Below are 15,182 nucleotides of genomic sequence, written 5' to 3' on the forward strand. Positions count from 1 at the left end.
GGCTGGGGGGCGGCGAGAGGAATCTCCCAGAGGCAGGGCCCCGTCCCCGGCTTCCCCGGCTCCGGAAACCTGGGCGCGGGGAGCCTGGGAAGGGCGCCCCCCGCCCCCCTCCCCCGACCTCCCCCGCACGCCCGCTCTCCTCTTTCCACAAAAGGGGGTGGAGGCCGGGCCTGCCGCGGTAGCCGCCTCCCGGGAAGGGGGTGGGGCCGGGGAGGGGTTTACCTCCCGACTGGAGTTAAAAGTACCGGGAAAGCGTAAAGCGTCCACTCCAGCCGGTGGCGTCCTGGACTCGGAGCCTCCTTTCTCCAGCGGCCTGAGACGGCGGCTCGGGCAAGGGGCTCAGCGGCGACGGGCGCGCAGAGAGGCCACCGTGGAGAGCTGGCCCCAGCCTGGCCGCTGCGGGCCCCTGCTGCCAAGTAAGAGCGCCCCCCGCGCCCCCGTCCCCACCGCGGGAGGCAGGGAAGCGGGAGCTCCCGCTGGGGTCTCCAGGCTCCACTCCCCGCGGAGCCGCCTCTCGGCCGCGCTCCGGGTTCCCGGGCCCCGCGCGGGGCGCCCTCGGAGCGAAGGCTACTTGCTCGGAGAGATGCTGGGACCCGCAGCCTAACGGGGTGCCCTTCCCGACGCGGGCGGCCCGGCCCGGCCCCGCCTCTCCTGAGCCGAGCGGGCGTTGCGGGAGCGCGGGGCGCTCGGTGCCTTGCTGGCTGGGGGCGCCCGCGACCCGGCCGGCCCGAGCTAGTCGAGGCTGTGGCGCGCCGGGTGCCTAGGAGGGTGCGCCGTGGGGGCCGGGGATGCTCGGAGTTGTGGCTTCTGGAGGGTGTGGAGCGCGCGCAGGGGACAGGGGGCGCCCGGGAGCGTCCCCGCTGCTGCGGCTTTGGGGATCCGGAGCGCACGGGGCTGGGGCAGAGTGGGTGGGGGCCACCGAGGCTGCGCCCGGGTGCCCCAGTGCCCACGGCCTCGGAGTTGGGTTTTCTCCCCAGCGAGCTGGAAAGGCTCTGCTGGGAGCCCGGGCGCCCTGAGACGTGCGCGAGGGCAGGCGCGATCCGCACGCCAGGTATTCCCTCCCACGTCGCCCTGGCTCGTCCGGGGACCAGGGAACCTCTCCCGAGAGGCCCCGGAGGAGGAAAGAACCAGCGCCAGCTACCCCGCGGATCGTGCAAGCCGGGTCGGCCCGGGGGTAGTGCAGGGCTCGCCCTGGCACGGAGGCTCTCGGGTCTTTGGTGCCTGCGGTTTTTACGCAGGCGCTTTGGCCGCTGCGCTCTGCACCCCCTCCCCCCAACTCCAAATTTGGGAGCCTTCTAAAGTAGCGGCCTGCTGGGGGTGTGGCCGTCCATCCGCGCCGGAATAGAAATGATTGGAAGAAACCAACGAAGACCACCAGAAACCCCCCAGCGCGGGCGGGACGAGGGGACGCGGCGGATCTCGGCTGGGGGAGGGGGGGGGCGCGGACTACTCGTGTGCTAGGAGACCTCAGGCCCAGGTGAGAAGAACGACACGCACGAAAACCAGAAACATGGCCCACATTTCTCCCCCTAAAATCTTTGAACTGTGGAGTTCTTTAAAATCAGTCCAGTGTTTCTTTTTGAAGAGAAGGAAAAACGCTGAAGCTCAAGCAAGGGCCCTGAATTGGTGAATGTGGGGCCTCAAACCCCCCCTTTATGCCACCTTGAGCCTGTCTCTTTGGGAACCCCCAGAGCCCATTTGTGCCCCTTGGCTGGAATTATTTCGTTATTTATGATGTTTTCTGTACTTAAAAGTGTTCCGAGATGGGGCTTAAGAGAAGGCCAGGTGTTCATTTCCCTGGTCAGTGCCCAGATGAATGACTTACTCGATGGACCCCGACTCGCCTAAATCAGTCATCACCCCCTCCCTTTTGTCCTGTTCTCCTTCCTGGTCCCTAGTATCTGCCCACGGAAAGAGCAGCAAACCTGTGGCAAAGTGCATGCTCCCGCGGGCCCCTGGGGCTCTTGGGGCCCAAGAAGATCCAGGCTCTGGTGTATGTGTGTGTGCACATGTGTGTGCACCAGTCTGTCTCTCTGCTACTTTGTCGACCTGGTCTAAGGTGAATATGAAACTCAGGTCCAAAGACAAAGTATGCACTTGACATTATAGGTTGGCTGACATTTTGATGCATGGCAGACTGGAAAATTCTGCAAAGAGACTTCCGCCTGTCTCCTTTCCATCTGGGTTCCTGGCCTTTTGCCAAGTCCTTGCTCTCTGACCTCTGGATGACCAGTGTGGAAGGGTCTTTCTTGGGATGGAAACAGATTTTCTATGCTCTGGGGATGACCATCAGTAAAACTTTGTGATGCCCCCCGCCCCCCGATTCTGCAGTGTGTATTTAAAACTTATTTTATATTCTGAAAAATTTCAAAATGCACAGTAGTAGAGAGAAGGCCCCCCATATCTACTCACCCAGCTTCAAGTAATCAGTATTTTGCCCCACTTGCTTCTAACTGTCCCTTTGCCTTTTTCTTTTCTCATTGAAGTATTTTAAGGCAAATTTCAGATTTCATAATCATTCCATCCCTGTATATTTCAGTGTGATCTTGAAAAGTATTAAATAATCATTATGCCATTATTCCATCTAAGAAAACGAACAATGATTCTTTACTATCATCTGATACTCAGCCCATATTCAAACATCTCCCAGTTTTCCCCAAAATGCCTTTCTGAACCTGATCTGAGTTCTGTTGGCTTTTATAATCTATGTTCATGTAGTATGTTATTCCTTTCTTCTTCTTTTTTTTTTTTTTTGTTATTCCTTTCAAACTACTGTTCTACCCACTGTGTCATTTGGTTGTTACAATGCCCTGTTAGAGAGTAAGATAGGTTCTGAATTCATTTTGCAGCTGGGTAAACCAGCAGACAGATAAGCTGTCCAGATGGCACAGCAGGTAGAGGGCAGAACCAGGACCTGACGTAGGCCCCCTCGTCCCTGGGCCACGGTGGTCCTGTTTCTCCGCGCTGTATCAGCTGTTCTCTAAAGCATTCATCTTGGCTCTGGCTTCATCCTGAGCTTATCACTTCCTATACACCTGCTATCAGCAATCCCTGTGTAAATATTTAGTAATTGGTCATTTGGCACTTGAGGTAGATCAGCTGCAAAGTCGGGAAGCCTGGATTTATTTCCCAGCTTATTGTGAAACTGAATGAAAGCAGCTTCCCTCTCGGGGTGGCCCTCTCTAAACTAGGAAGAATTTTTCCCCCCATTCTCAGGCTCCTGGGTCTGGGAGTGGGGTGAGTGAGACAACTGTAGCTGGAATTCCTGGACAAGATCAAGGCCCCAGAAAGAAATCTCATTGAGAACAATTGCCCTTCTTGGATCATTGCCTGACTGTTCTGGCAGCTGGATTTTTTTTTTTAAGATTTTATTTATTTATTCATGAGAGACACAGAGAGAGGCAGAGCCATAGGCAGAGGGAGAAGCAGGCTCCCTGTGTGGAGCCCCATGTGGGACTCGATTCCAGGACCCCAGGATCACGACCTGAGTGGAAGGCAGACCCTCAACCACTGAGCCACCCAGGTGTGCCTGGCAGCTGGGATCTCTAGTCAGAGATTCCTAAATCTGATGACAGAGAAGAGGCTTCCCTCTGAAGTCCTTCACACACGGACAGCTTTGTTTTCTCTGCTTCTGTCTGATGAGGATACAGAGCACCAGAATTTTGTACTTTTAGCATTTTCATCACTGGTGTTTATTTGCTCTGAAGTGGGGTGATAAATCATTTTTACATCTTATTAGTAGGACTCGTGAATTGGAATTCTCTTTCCTTGGCAGGCTCTGTGGGAAAATGGAATCTTATTTCTTGACTCCTAGATTCTCTGTTCTCATGTTCATTCTGTTCTCACGTTCATTGCCCTGAAATATACATTGAATGAACAGACCTTCCTTAAAACAGGCAGCCAGGGACAGAGAAACGGGCTGCTTCCAATCCCATCATTCAGGGGACGAACCCAGAGGGCACAGCGCTAACCTAGGGTCACACTGTCTTCTGGCAGCCACCAGTTCTCTTCCCCCTTAGCTAATAGGCGGTCTCCATGGGGGTAGAATTTCTAGGTGAGTCCATGTCAGCAGTGGCAGTTGCTTCATTCCTAACATTTTTTAAAAAGATTTTATTTACTTATTCATAAGACACACACACACACAGAGGCAGAGACATAGGCAGAGGGAGAAGCAGGCTCCATGCTGATGGATGCGGATGCGTGGATGTGAGCCTGATGCGGGACTCGATCCCAGGACCCCGGGATCACACCCTGAGCTGAAGACAGACGCTCAACCACTCAGCCACCCACATACCCCAGTTGCTTCCTTCCTTTTAAGCTTTGGGAGCATTAGGAGGTATAGTTCCCCCACTCCCAGGGCTGCCTGGATTCAGGATGGCTTGTAATTACCTTTGTTCATTTACCTCCATGCAAGGGTCTTCGTGGCCAGTCAGCCTGGCTGTGTCACCCAGACCCACCTGTACTGCGGACCCTGCGCGTGCCTTGAGGCCTCAGATGAAGTGGCCACAGCCTGCCCTCCTCCAGGCCCACAGAACCAGTGGGACATGCATCCGCAGCAATGCGCTGTTGAGCTTGTTCTGCAGCCGTGTCCAGGTTTGAAGTGAGTTTCACACCTTCTTAGTTGAGTAATTCCAGCTGTGCTCCTGCTGTCCAGCATGGCGTGTGCTTGGCAGGGAACACCACCTGGCCAGGTGTGCTGGCGGGTCTTCCCCTAACCGCCTGTATCTGAGAAGTCTTCAAGCACCAGGACCATCCTTTCAAGGGTGATAAAGCATGAGGGTGACAGATGAGATTTCTGTCCAGAGTTCAAAAAAAAAAATTTTTTTTTTGTATTTCTCTTGGCAAAAACAGCACACCCAGGCAAGTTTCACGTGGCAAGGAGGGGTGTAGAGTGAGAATGAACTCAGCAGATAATGAGGATGTAATTAGGATCACAGTCCGTTTCTTCTTGCCCAAGGCTTTTGATCCCTTTATTGAGAGTATCTTTAACTTTGTATTGTAATATCATGTGCGAATGATGACATATTTTTTTAGTTTTTTCATTGTCAGAATCTCTGTTAACATAAGCAGACACAGCTGGCCCCATGGATGTTTTGTGCAAACTACCATATGTCTTCCTTGATGCGTCCCCAACACAGAGCTTAAAGTATTTTCTGGGAAAATAATGCTGCTTGCCTATGAAGCGCACGATTTATGGGAACATAACTTACGTCGATGACTTGTGAACAGCTCACTTTGCTCAGTTTCTTTACACTGTCCTCAAACTTGGATCCATGAACTCTCCCACCACCAGCCTTGTACCATTACAGTCATGGGGTAAAATATACCACAGCTTTCCAGAATGCCAGCATGACTCAAAGATCTAGCAAGATCTTTTCCTAAATATCTTTCTAAATCAAATACAAATATCTTTTCCTAAGTATCTTCCTAAATCAAATACAAATATAAAATCGAGTACATTTTAAAAGTCAACTCCCTCCCCACCAAGAATAACATATATAGATAAAATGGCCTCAATCCTAAGCATACACATGTATAAACTTTTGGTTTTGCTTTTATTGTGGTAAAATGTATATAACTTAAAGCTTACCATTTTATTTATTTATTTATTTTTTAAAGATTTTATTTATTGTTTCATGAGAGACACAGAGAGAGAGAGAGAGGCAGAGGGAGAAGCAGGCTCCGTGCAGGGAGCCCAATGTGGGACTTGATCCCGGGACTCCAGGGTCATGCCCTGGGCCAAAGGCAGGCGCTAAACCACTGAACCACCCAGGAATCCCCCAAAACTCACCATTTTAATCACTTTTGAGTGGCATCACTTTTGGGTTCAGTGGCATTAAGTATATTTGCATTAAGTACATTCAACTTTCTCATCTTTCCAAACTGAAAGTCTCTGTCCCTATTAAACACCTCCCAGGCCCTGGAGACCACCGTTCTACTTTCTGTGGCTACCTTTTGATGACTCTAGGTACCTCATGTAAGTGGAATCCTATGGTACTCTGTCTTTTGGTGACTGGCTTATTTCACTTGACCTATGTATCCTCAAGATTCATCCATGTTGTAGCATGTGTCAGAGTTTCCTTCCTTTTTAAGGGACTATTCCATTGGATATGGATAGACCACATTTTCTTTTATCCATTCATCCATCAATGGACACTTGAGCTGCTTCCACCTTTTGGTTATGGGGAATAATGCTGCTGTGAACTGGGCATATAAATACCTGTTCTGCATGAAGTTTTACAAAACGAACATGCCTTTAAAACTCCCACCTAAAAAAATAAAAAATTTTAAAAATTAAAAAAAAAATAAAACTCCCACCTAGATCAAGAATAGACTGTCACCCAGAGTGTAGAGATTTACAGGGAAAGCAGGAGATGTCAATGACATGCCATGCCTGCATGTGGCTCCTTCAGCCACACCCCAGGGACTGGGGATTGGATGCTCATTTTCTCTACCATGAGGCAGTTTGGAAGAGATGTTTGAAAAACACAATTTATAATGTGAAAGGCCACAAGATGAGCTGTGAGATTTCAAGCAATGTCTGTCCTTAGGGGAAGATAGTACCACATATTTGGGATTTGCAGTTGCAGCTGTGTTAACACATGACCACTAAGTAAGTCCACCCAGGCTCTCCCTGGAAGTGGGGGGGCGGGCGGGGGGGGTGCTCACATCCACCTGGAGAACTCCCCTTTTATCAGCTTCTGCTGGAACATGAGTTTTAAGCTTTAAGGGAAAATTGTATGGCCATGTCCTGCTTTCCTTTTTTCCTTCTCTTCCTTCCTCATTCCTCTCTCTCTTCTTAACTGAAATGATTTATTAGTGGCCTTCTAGGTACCAGACACTCTGCCACTCACTGTAGGAGACACAGAAATGAATAAGGCGTGATATTTGACATGTGTATTTAAAATGAAATCATCGGTCAAGAATAATATTCTGATGGCTGGCGGCCAGCCCCTTGGTACCCACTAGTGCCAACAGCAGCCTTAGAGCACTGCCAAAGAATTTGTGGAGTTGGGGCTTGTTGCAGCACACAAACAGAGGAAGACTGTCCATCGGGTTACCTAGAATTGCTCTAGCATGCCCATAACCAAAGGGTAAGAATAGGTTTTTTTTTTAAGGTTTTATTTATCAAAACAAAAATAAAATAAAAGATTTTATTTATCTATACATGAGAGATGCAGAGAGAGAGAGAGAGAGAGAGAGAGGCAGAGACAGGCAGAGGGAGAAGCAGGCTCCCTGCAGGGGCCCGATGTGGGACTCGATCCTGGGTCTCCAGGATCACACCCTGAGCTGAAGGCAGATGCTCAACTGCTGAGCCACCCAGGCGTCCCAGAATAATTTTTTAAAGTAAGCTGGGGGTCCTGGCTGGCTCAATCAGTAGAGCTTTTACTTGATATCAGGGTCATGAGTTCAAGCCCCATGTTGGGCATAGAGATTACTTTAAAAAAAATCAAATAAAATATTTTTAAGCTGCCTTGAATTCAGGTACTCTGTTTGAGAGCATTCATGCTAAAAATGATGTTTAGAGGGACACCTGGGTGGTTGCAGTGGTTGGGCATCTGCCTTTGGCTCAGGGCGTGATCCCAGGGTCCCGGGATCGAGTCCTGCATCGTTCTCCCTGCAGGGAGCCTGCTTCTCCTACTGCCTATGTCTCTGCCTCTCTCTTTCAGTGTCTCTCATGAATAAATAAATAAAATCTTTTTTAAAAGTGATGTTTAGAGAATATTTTAATGATGAAGAAAACAACCCTAAAATTTACACATTGGTGAAAACCTGTGGGGGTCTCAAACCCTTTTCCGGAAACCAGGCACTCTTGATTTTCTTGAATTGATTCTCTCCAGATGTTTTTCCTTCCGCGCAGCTCACGAAGCCATGTGTATCTCTCCCCACTCCATCCCATCCCCTATACCATCTGTTACACCAAAATCATAACATTACCCAGCACCAGGAGAGTTGCTGGTCTCCTCATGGGCCTCCTCTCCCTTGATCTTAACCCATGAGAAACCATCCTTTTATGCAATAGCCACAGTGGCCCTTCTAGAGCAGGAGGTGGTAAACTTTTTCTCTAGGGACAGATAACAGCTATTTTAGACTTTGTAGTCCTTAGGCGCTGTGTTGCTGTTGGTCAACTCTGCTGTTTGAATGGGAAAGCAGCCACAGATCACAAGAAATCATTATGGCCGGGTTCCAATAACATTTTATTTCCAAAAACTGTATTTATAGATTTGGCCCAGGGCCTGCTGTTTGCCAACTCCTGCCTTAGGTCACAAATCCGCTCCCATCACCCTCCCGCTTACTGTTCATTGGCTCCTTATCCCCAAAAAGAAAACTTGGGCATGACTTTCAAGTTTCCTCTGGGCCAGCCCTCTGCTTGCTCCTCCACCCTCACCTCTTCCACCTCTCACCACATCCACGCCCCACAGCTCTTCTCCTTTTCATCCTGCAAATGGAACCACATGCAGCTCCCCAAACAGCCTGCATTATTTCAGACCTGCCCTCCCTGCTGCTTTGAATGACCCCCCCACACACACCCCAACCTTGTCAAACTCAAATTTTCCTCCAAAACCTGCTCAGTGTCAACTGTCTAAGGCTTTCCCTGTTCCTCATCCGCAGGTGTGATCACTGCCTCCCTGTTTCATTTTTTTAAAAAATATTTTATTTATCTATTCATGAGAGAGACAGAGAGAGAGGCAGAGACACAGGCAGAGGGAGAAGCAGGCTCCATGCAGGGAGCCCAGTGTGGGACTTGATCCCAGGACCCTGGCATCACACCCTGAGCCGAAGGCAGACGTTCAACCACTGAGCCACCCAGGTGTCCCCGTTTCATTTCTGTACCTATTGCTGCACTGTTACTGTACGTATAGTGTGAACTCCTTGCAGGCAGCACCCATGTCAAATGTATCTTTGAATTCCAAGTGCCTGACAGTGTGTGTTGTGCAGCAGATGCTTCGTAAATATATACTGCTAACCTGAGGTGTCATTTAAGTCCATTTTCTTTTAACAGCATAATCGAGATGTAATTCACGTACCACACACTTCACTCATTTAAAGTGTTCGAGCCAATGAATGTTAGTGTATTCACAGATAGGTGCAAAGGTCACCACAGTCAATTTTAGAGCATTTCATTACCAGAAAGAGAAACCTGTGCCCTTTACCTATCACTCGCTTCTCCTATCACTCCGCACCTCCAATCCTGCTAATCTGCTTTCGGCCTGTATGTGCCAATTCTGGATATTTCATATAAATGGAATCATAGATATGGCTTCTTTTTATTTCGCATAATGTTTCCAAGCCTTAATTCTTTTATTTTTTTAAAGTATTTATTTATTTATTCATGATAGACATAGAGAGAGAGAGAGAGAGAGGCAGGGACACAGGCAGAGGGAGAAGCAGGCTCCATGCCAGGAGCCCGACACGGGACTCGATCCCGGGACTCCAGGATCGCGCCCTGGGCCAAAGGCAGGCGCCAAACTGCTGAGCCACCCAGGGATCCCCACCAAGCCTTAATTATGTTGTGGCATGTACACATACTTCTTCATACCTTTTTTTACGGCCAAATAATATACCATCATATGGATATACCACGTTTTGTTTATTCACTGTTGATGGACGTTTGGGTTGTTTCCACCTTTTGGCTATTATGAATAGTGCTGCTATGAACATGTGTATGCAAGTTTTTGTTTGGACATCTGTTTCCAGTTCTCTTGGCTATATAAATAGGAATGGAATCTCTGGGTCATGTGGCAATTCTATGTTTATCTTTTTGAGGAATTGCCAACCTGCTCTCCACAATGGCCACATCATTTTACATTTCAGCAATGTATGGAGGTTTCAATTTCCCCACATCTTCACCAACACTTATTTTTTTCCCATTAAAAAAAAAATCATAGCCATCCTAGTGTGTGTGAAGTGGCATTTCATTCAGGTTTTGATTTGCATTTTCCCTGGTGACTAATGATGTTGAATATCTTTTCAGGTGTCATTGGGCATTTGTACATCTTCTTTGGGGAAATGTCTGTTTAAGTCCTGTGCCCATTTTTAAATTGGTCTGCTTATCTTATTCTCATTGAATTTTAGGAGTTTTTATTTTTATTTTTTATCTTTTTATTTTTTATTTTTTGTAAGATTTTATTTATTTATTCTTCAGAGACACACACAGAGAGAGAGAGAGGCAGAGACATAGGCAGAGGGAGAAGCAGGCTCCATGCAGGGAGCCTGACGTGGGACTCAATCCCAGGACTCTAGGCTCATGCCTCGAGCCGGGGGCAGATTCTTTAACTGCTGAGCCACCCAGACATCCTGAATTGTAGGAGTTTTCATATGTTCTGGATACTAGAGCCCTTTCAGATACATGATTTATAAATATTTTCTCCCATTCTGTGAGTGGTTTTTTTCACTTTCTTGGTAGTGTCTCTTTCTCAGTTCACATCACTTTTACTTAGCATTTATTCTGTAATGAACCCAGGAGATACAGAAATTATGTGCCCCTAGGAGGTTCACAGTCTTGAAAGGGAGACAGGTATTCAGACCGTATAGCAAATCCTTGATCAGTATGTTCTGCTATTGCTATCCTGGTTCATAAAACATTTTAATAGTACCTATTGATGCACAAAAGTTTTAAATTTTGATGAAGTACAATATATACATTTTTACTTTGTTTCCTGTGCTTTTGGTGTCCTATTTAAAAAACCATTGCTTAATCCAAAGTCATGAAGATTTACCCCTACGTTTTCTTCTACTAGTCTTATAGTTTAGATTTTGTATGTAGGTATTTGATCCATTTTTAATTAATTTTTGTAAATAGTGTGAAGGAGGAATCCAACTTGTTTCTCTTTTATTTTTTTAAGATTTTATTTATTTATTCATGAGAGACAGACAGAGAGAGGCAGAGACACAGGTAGAGGGAGAAGTAGGTTTCCTGTGGGAACCTGATATGCAACTTGATTCCAGGACCTTGGGATCATGACCTGAGCCTAAGGCAGATCCTTAACTGACTGAGTCACCCAGGTGCCCCCCCCCAACTTTTTTCTATTCCATGTGGCAGTTATTCCAGCACCATTGTTTTTACAAAAACTATCCTTTCTCCCATTGAATGGGCTTGGTACCCTTGTCTAAGTGAATTAATCATAAATATGTGAGTTTATGGGCAGCCCGAGTGGCTCAGTGGTTTAGCGTCGCCTTCAGCCCAGGGTGTTATCCTGGGGACCTGGGATCGTGTCCCATGTCAGGCTCCCTGCATGGAGCCTACTTCTCCCTCTGCCTGTGTCTCTGCCTCTCTCTCTCTCTCTCTCTTTCATGAATAAATAAATAAAAATCTTTAATAAATAAATAAATAAATAAGTGAATTTATTATTGGATCTCAGTTCTATTCCATTGATCTATTCCATTGATCCACTGTCCTTATGCTAGTACCATACTGTCTTGATAACTGTTGCTTTGTATTAGCTTTTGAAATTGGGAAGTATGAGACTTCCCACTTTCTTCTCCCCTCTCAGAATTGTCTCAGCCTTTCTGGGTCCCTTAAAATTCCATATATATTTTAGAATCAGCCTTTCAAATTCCATGAAAAAGCCATTTGGGATACTAATAGGGATTTTGATGAATCTGTAGCTCAATTTGTTTTCTCATCTTAGTGATAGACATTAAGTCTTCTAATCCATGAACATGGTATGTTTTTACATTTATTTGGATCTTGAATTTCTTTCAACAATGTTTTGTAGTTTTCTGAGGATAAGTTTTGCATGTCTTTTGTTAAATTTATTTCTAAATATTCTTTTTGGTGCTATTGTAAATAGAATTAGTTTTGTGATTTCATTTTTGCAGTATTCTTTGAAAGCGAATAGAAACAGTTAACTTTTATATATTAATCTTGTATCTTGTAACCTTGTTGAAATCTTACCAGTTCTTATACTCTTTTAGTAGATTCCTTAAGATTTTTTTATATATACATGTGGGTTGATTCCTAAACAAATGGTCATAGGTATTTAGGAGGTATATATGTTGTGTCCTAGAACAGGGAATAGAAAGTCCAAAGGCAGGGAATTGTGGAAGCAGGTGTCTCTGGTAACCACATGCCCTCAGGTCATTGTGCCAAGAGCTCAGTGTTGTGGGTGCGTGTCCCCCTAAAGAGAGTGGAGGCATCTTGTAGCTGCCAGTGGGAGCCATGCCATGCTTGGAAATACAGTGAGAATATTAGAATCATTCCTAGAAAGAGGACCAGAAAAGATTTGTGATCAGTACCACTGACACTTATCAGATTCAAAGGTAGCTGAGAAACTCTGCCTTCCTTAGTAAGGGCAAAAACTTGCAGGTCTGTGTGTATATGCCACTACTCTGCAGATGCCATTATCTCCAGAAATGATCGTCAGTGACACAATACCAGCTGGCAGTGTGGAGCTGAGCCTGGCCAGCTTTGGTGATGTGGCAGTCAGTGCCTGTTGCTATTACTCCCTGGGCTTCTGGAAGGGAGCCAGTGCTTCGATGGACAGTAGAATCCCAGATCACAGGCTCTTTTTTTTTTTTTTTTTTTAAGATCTTATTTATTTATTCATGAGAGACACACACAGAGAGAGAGAGAGAGAGGCAGAGACACAGGCAGAGGGAGAAGCAGGCTCCTTGCAGGGAGCCCGACGTGGTACTTGATCCCGGGACTCCAGGATCACTCCCTGGGCTGAAGGCAGGCACTAAACCGCTGAGCCATCCAGGGATCCCCATGATCACAGGCTCTTAACAAACTTGAGAACAGCACTCCTACCTCCTTCTCTTTATAGCCAGACATTTCCAGACGAGACAAAGTTGTGGCTGTGGTCTCTGTACCAGTTGCTTCTCCCTTTGCTGGGCCCACTGGGTCTAATTCTCATCTGAGGGGCTCAGGCCTGAACAATTGACTGTTGGCCAAGGCTACATCACTTGGATGAGAGCTTGGCCTGGAAGCTAGTGGAGACACAGAAAGTGGACAAAGCCAGGAGTGAGTCCTGCTAGGACCACCCTGCAGGAAGCACAGGGAAAGCTAACTAAGCAGGAGGGTCCTCCTTGACCATTTTTGAGGGGCCATCTCTTTGAAAAACTGGTTTGTGTCCTCCCTCCAGCCCAGAACTCCCTCCACCTCCTGCCCAGTGTACTCCTCTTACAGGCCCTACGGAGCCCCACCCTACCTGTCTGGGCTTGGATCAACCCTCCAGGAATTTGCATGCGGTGGGTCCCATCCCCAAGTATCACTTCCTGCCCTAAAACACAGAGACATCAAGTGTTTGCAGTGATTCTATTGCTGACCAAGTCTGCACACTATCCTGGTTCTGGCTTCTGTTCTTCTCCCCTTCTAAAGTGGGACAGAAACTCAGACCAGTTTGGTGACTGATTGTTGGCTCTGGGAAAGTGTGTGTGTAGAGGGGAGGAGGTGGGAGGATGGTTAAAACCTGTTATGCAAGTGGTATGTTAAGAGTGGTTGATGAGGGGATCCCTGGGTGGCTCAGCGGTTTAGCGCCTGCCTTTGGCCCAGGGCGCGATCCTGGAGTCCTGGGATTGAGTCCCGCATTGGGCTCCTGGCATGGAGCCTGCTTCTCCCTCTGCCTGTGTCTCTGCCTCTCTCTCTCTCTCTTTCTCTTTCTCTATGTCTATCATGAATAAATAAATAAATAAATAAATAAATCTTTAAAAAAAAAAAAGAGTGGTTGATGGATGAAGCAACACCCTTTCTGGGATTTTTTTCCAGGTTCTTGCTGATTTTATAATTATAATAGTTACCACTCACTGAGCATTGCCACTGGCCAGTCACTGTACTAGGCCCATGATACTTCCTATCCGACTCACTAAGATGGTAAGGCCCTTCTCGGCAGAAGCCAGATCTGAATCTGAGACCACTCTCTGATACCAACACCATGTTCTTTCAATTACTGGATGTCCTCTTGTACTCAAACTAAGTCTTCATTTTATTGGGAGCCTGGCTAATTTGAACCTGAGGGACATCTTGGCCTCACACTGCTCCCAATGCCATTATAAAGTACTGCCTTCAAGCAGCAGCACTGACTTTGGATTTTCTTTGCCTCTGTTTATGGGCTATGTGCTCTAAAGATAAAACGCATCTCTTACAGACGCTATATATGTTTGACTTTCCCTTTCTGATCCAGTCCAAGAGTCTCCATTAGGTACACTTTTAAGAGTTTAAAATTGTACCTTCAGCCTCCCCAAGAAAGAACCTGGTTAAAATGTGATTCCACCCAGAGCCAGAAGTGGACTGTGGGGAACCCCAGTTGATCACAACAAATTACGCCTGACAAAGGCCTCTTTCTGGAGGATGAAAAAAATTCGGCTATAATTTATATGCTTACCTTCTCACCATTTCCCTATGCCCTGAACATTCCTGCTCCATGGCCAGAAATAGACAGGACTGAGGTGGAATCTTTGGCCAGGGGCCAAATGGACCAGCCCTGGCCAAGCCTGGTGTCAAAGTCTGCATTCTTGTCTGAGGTGGTTCAGAAAGGCCCCGTCGTCCCCCACCACTTCCCTCATTCTCTGAGCACACCCCATTCACTAGAAGCAGCCTTCTTCCACAAAGGAATGTGTTCCATGTGAGGCCAGAGGCAGCACCAGGACCACAGCTGGGGTAGCCTCCCGCCGTGCACTCTGGGCTGTGAATGAGGACCATTCATCCCTCCTGCTGATCCAGCAGGAATCCCTAGCAGTGAGGGTCTGATGAAGGAGACAGCCCCCCACCCCACCCCTCGACCCCATATCTGAATGCTGACATCTGGCAGAGATGTTAAGCGGAGCATTCTGTCTCAGTGAAAGAATTCTGCTGAGTTCTGTGCCCCACTGTTTAGCGAACATTAAGCAAGTGGCCTTTGCATGGTGGGCCCCTGCACCTGGCTGGGGTGGGAGTGGGGGTCCCTTGTTTATGTGACGCTTCCCATTTGGAGCAGGAGGGTCCATTCCTGGGAGCTGCACAGCACAAGATGTGGAGCAAGGGGCTGGGAGGAATGATTCATTGCCCTGCCTCCGAAGGGCCTAGAAGCGACAGGGCCAGTCACGCAAAACTGGAGCGAGGCCTGCTTTCAGTGGGCCCCAGCCCATCCTGTTGGTGGGCAGGCAGAGAGGGGTCACGGTGAAGAGGATCAGCTTGTGTGACAGCAGTGCTTTTTGCTAAATGCATTACATATAAATAGTGGATATAAATATATGCACTA

At 47.4% G+C, this 15,182-nt stretch overlaps 1 protein-coding gene across 2 annotated transcripts in view; it reads left to right on the plus strand.

Moving 5' to 3' along the window:
- Positions 1 to 247: 247 nt before the first annotated feature.
- LOXL2 (lysyl oxidase like 2) overlaps positions 248 to 15,182 on the plus strand; it is a 90,859-nt gene continuing 75,924 nt past the window's right edge. The window contains exon 1 of one of the 2 annotated variants that reach the window (XM_077868830.1): positions 248 to 416. The gene's annotated coding sequence lies outside the window, so the exon portion shown is untranslated. The remainder of the gene's footprint in view (positions 417 to 15,182) is intronic. The other variant, XM_077868831.1, reaches the window with a different exon arrangement.

Source organism: Canis aureus, chromosome 24, assembly GCF_053574225.1.
Source record: "Canis aureus isolate CA01 chromosome 24, VMU_Caureus_v.1.0, whole genome shotgun sequence".
In the NCBI taxonomy this organism is placed as follows: domain Eukaryota; kingdom Metazoa; phylum Chordata; class Mammalia; order Carnivora; family Canidae; genus Canis; species Canis aureus.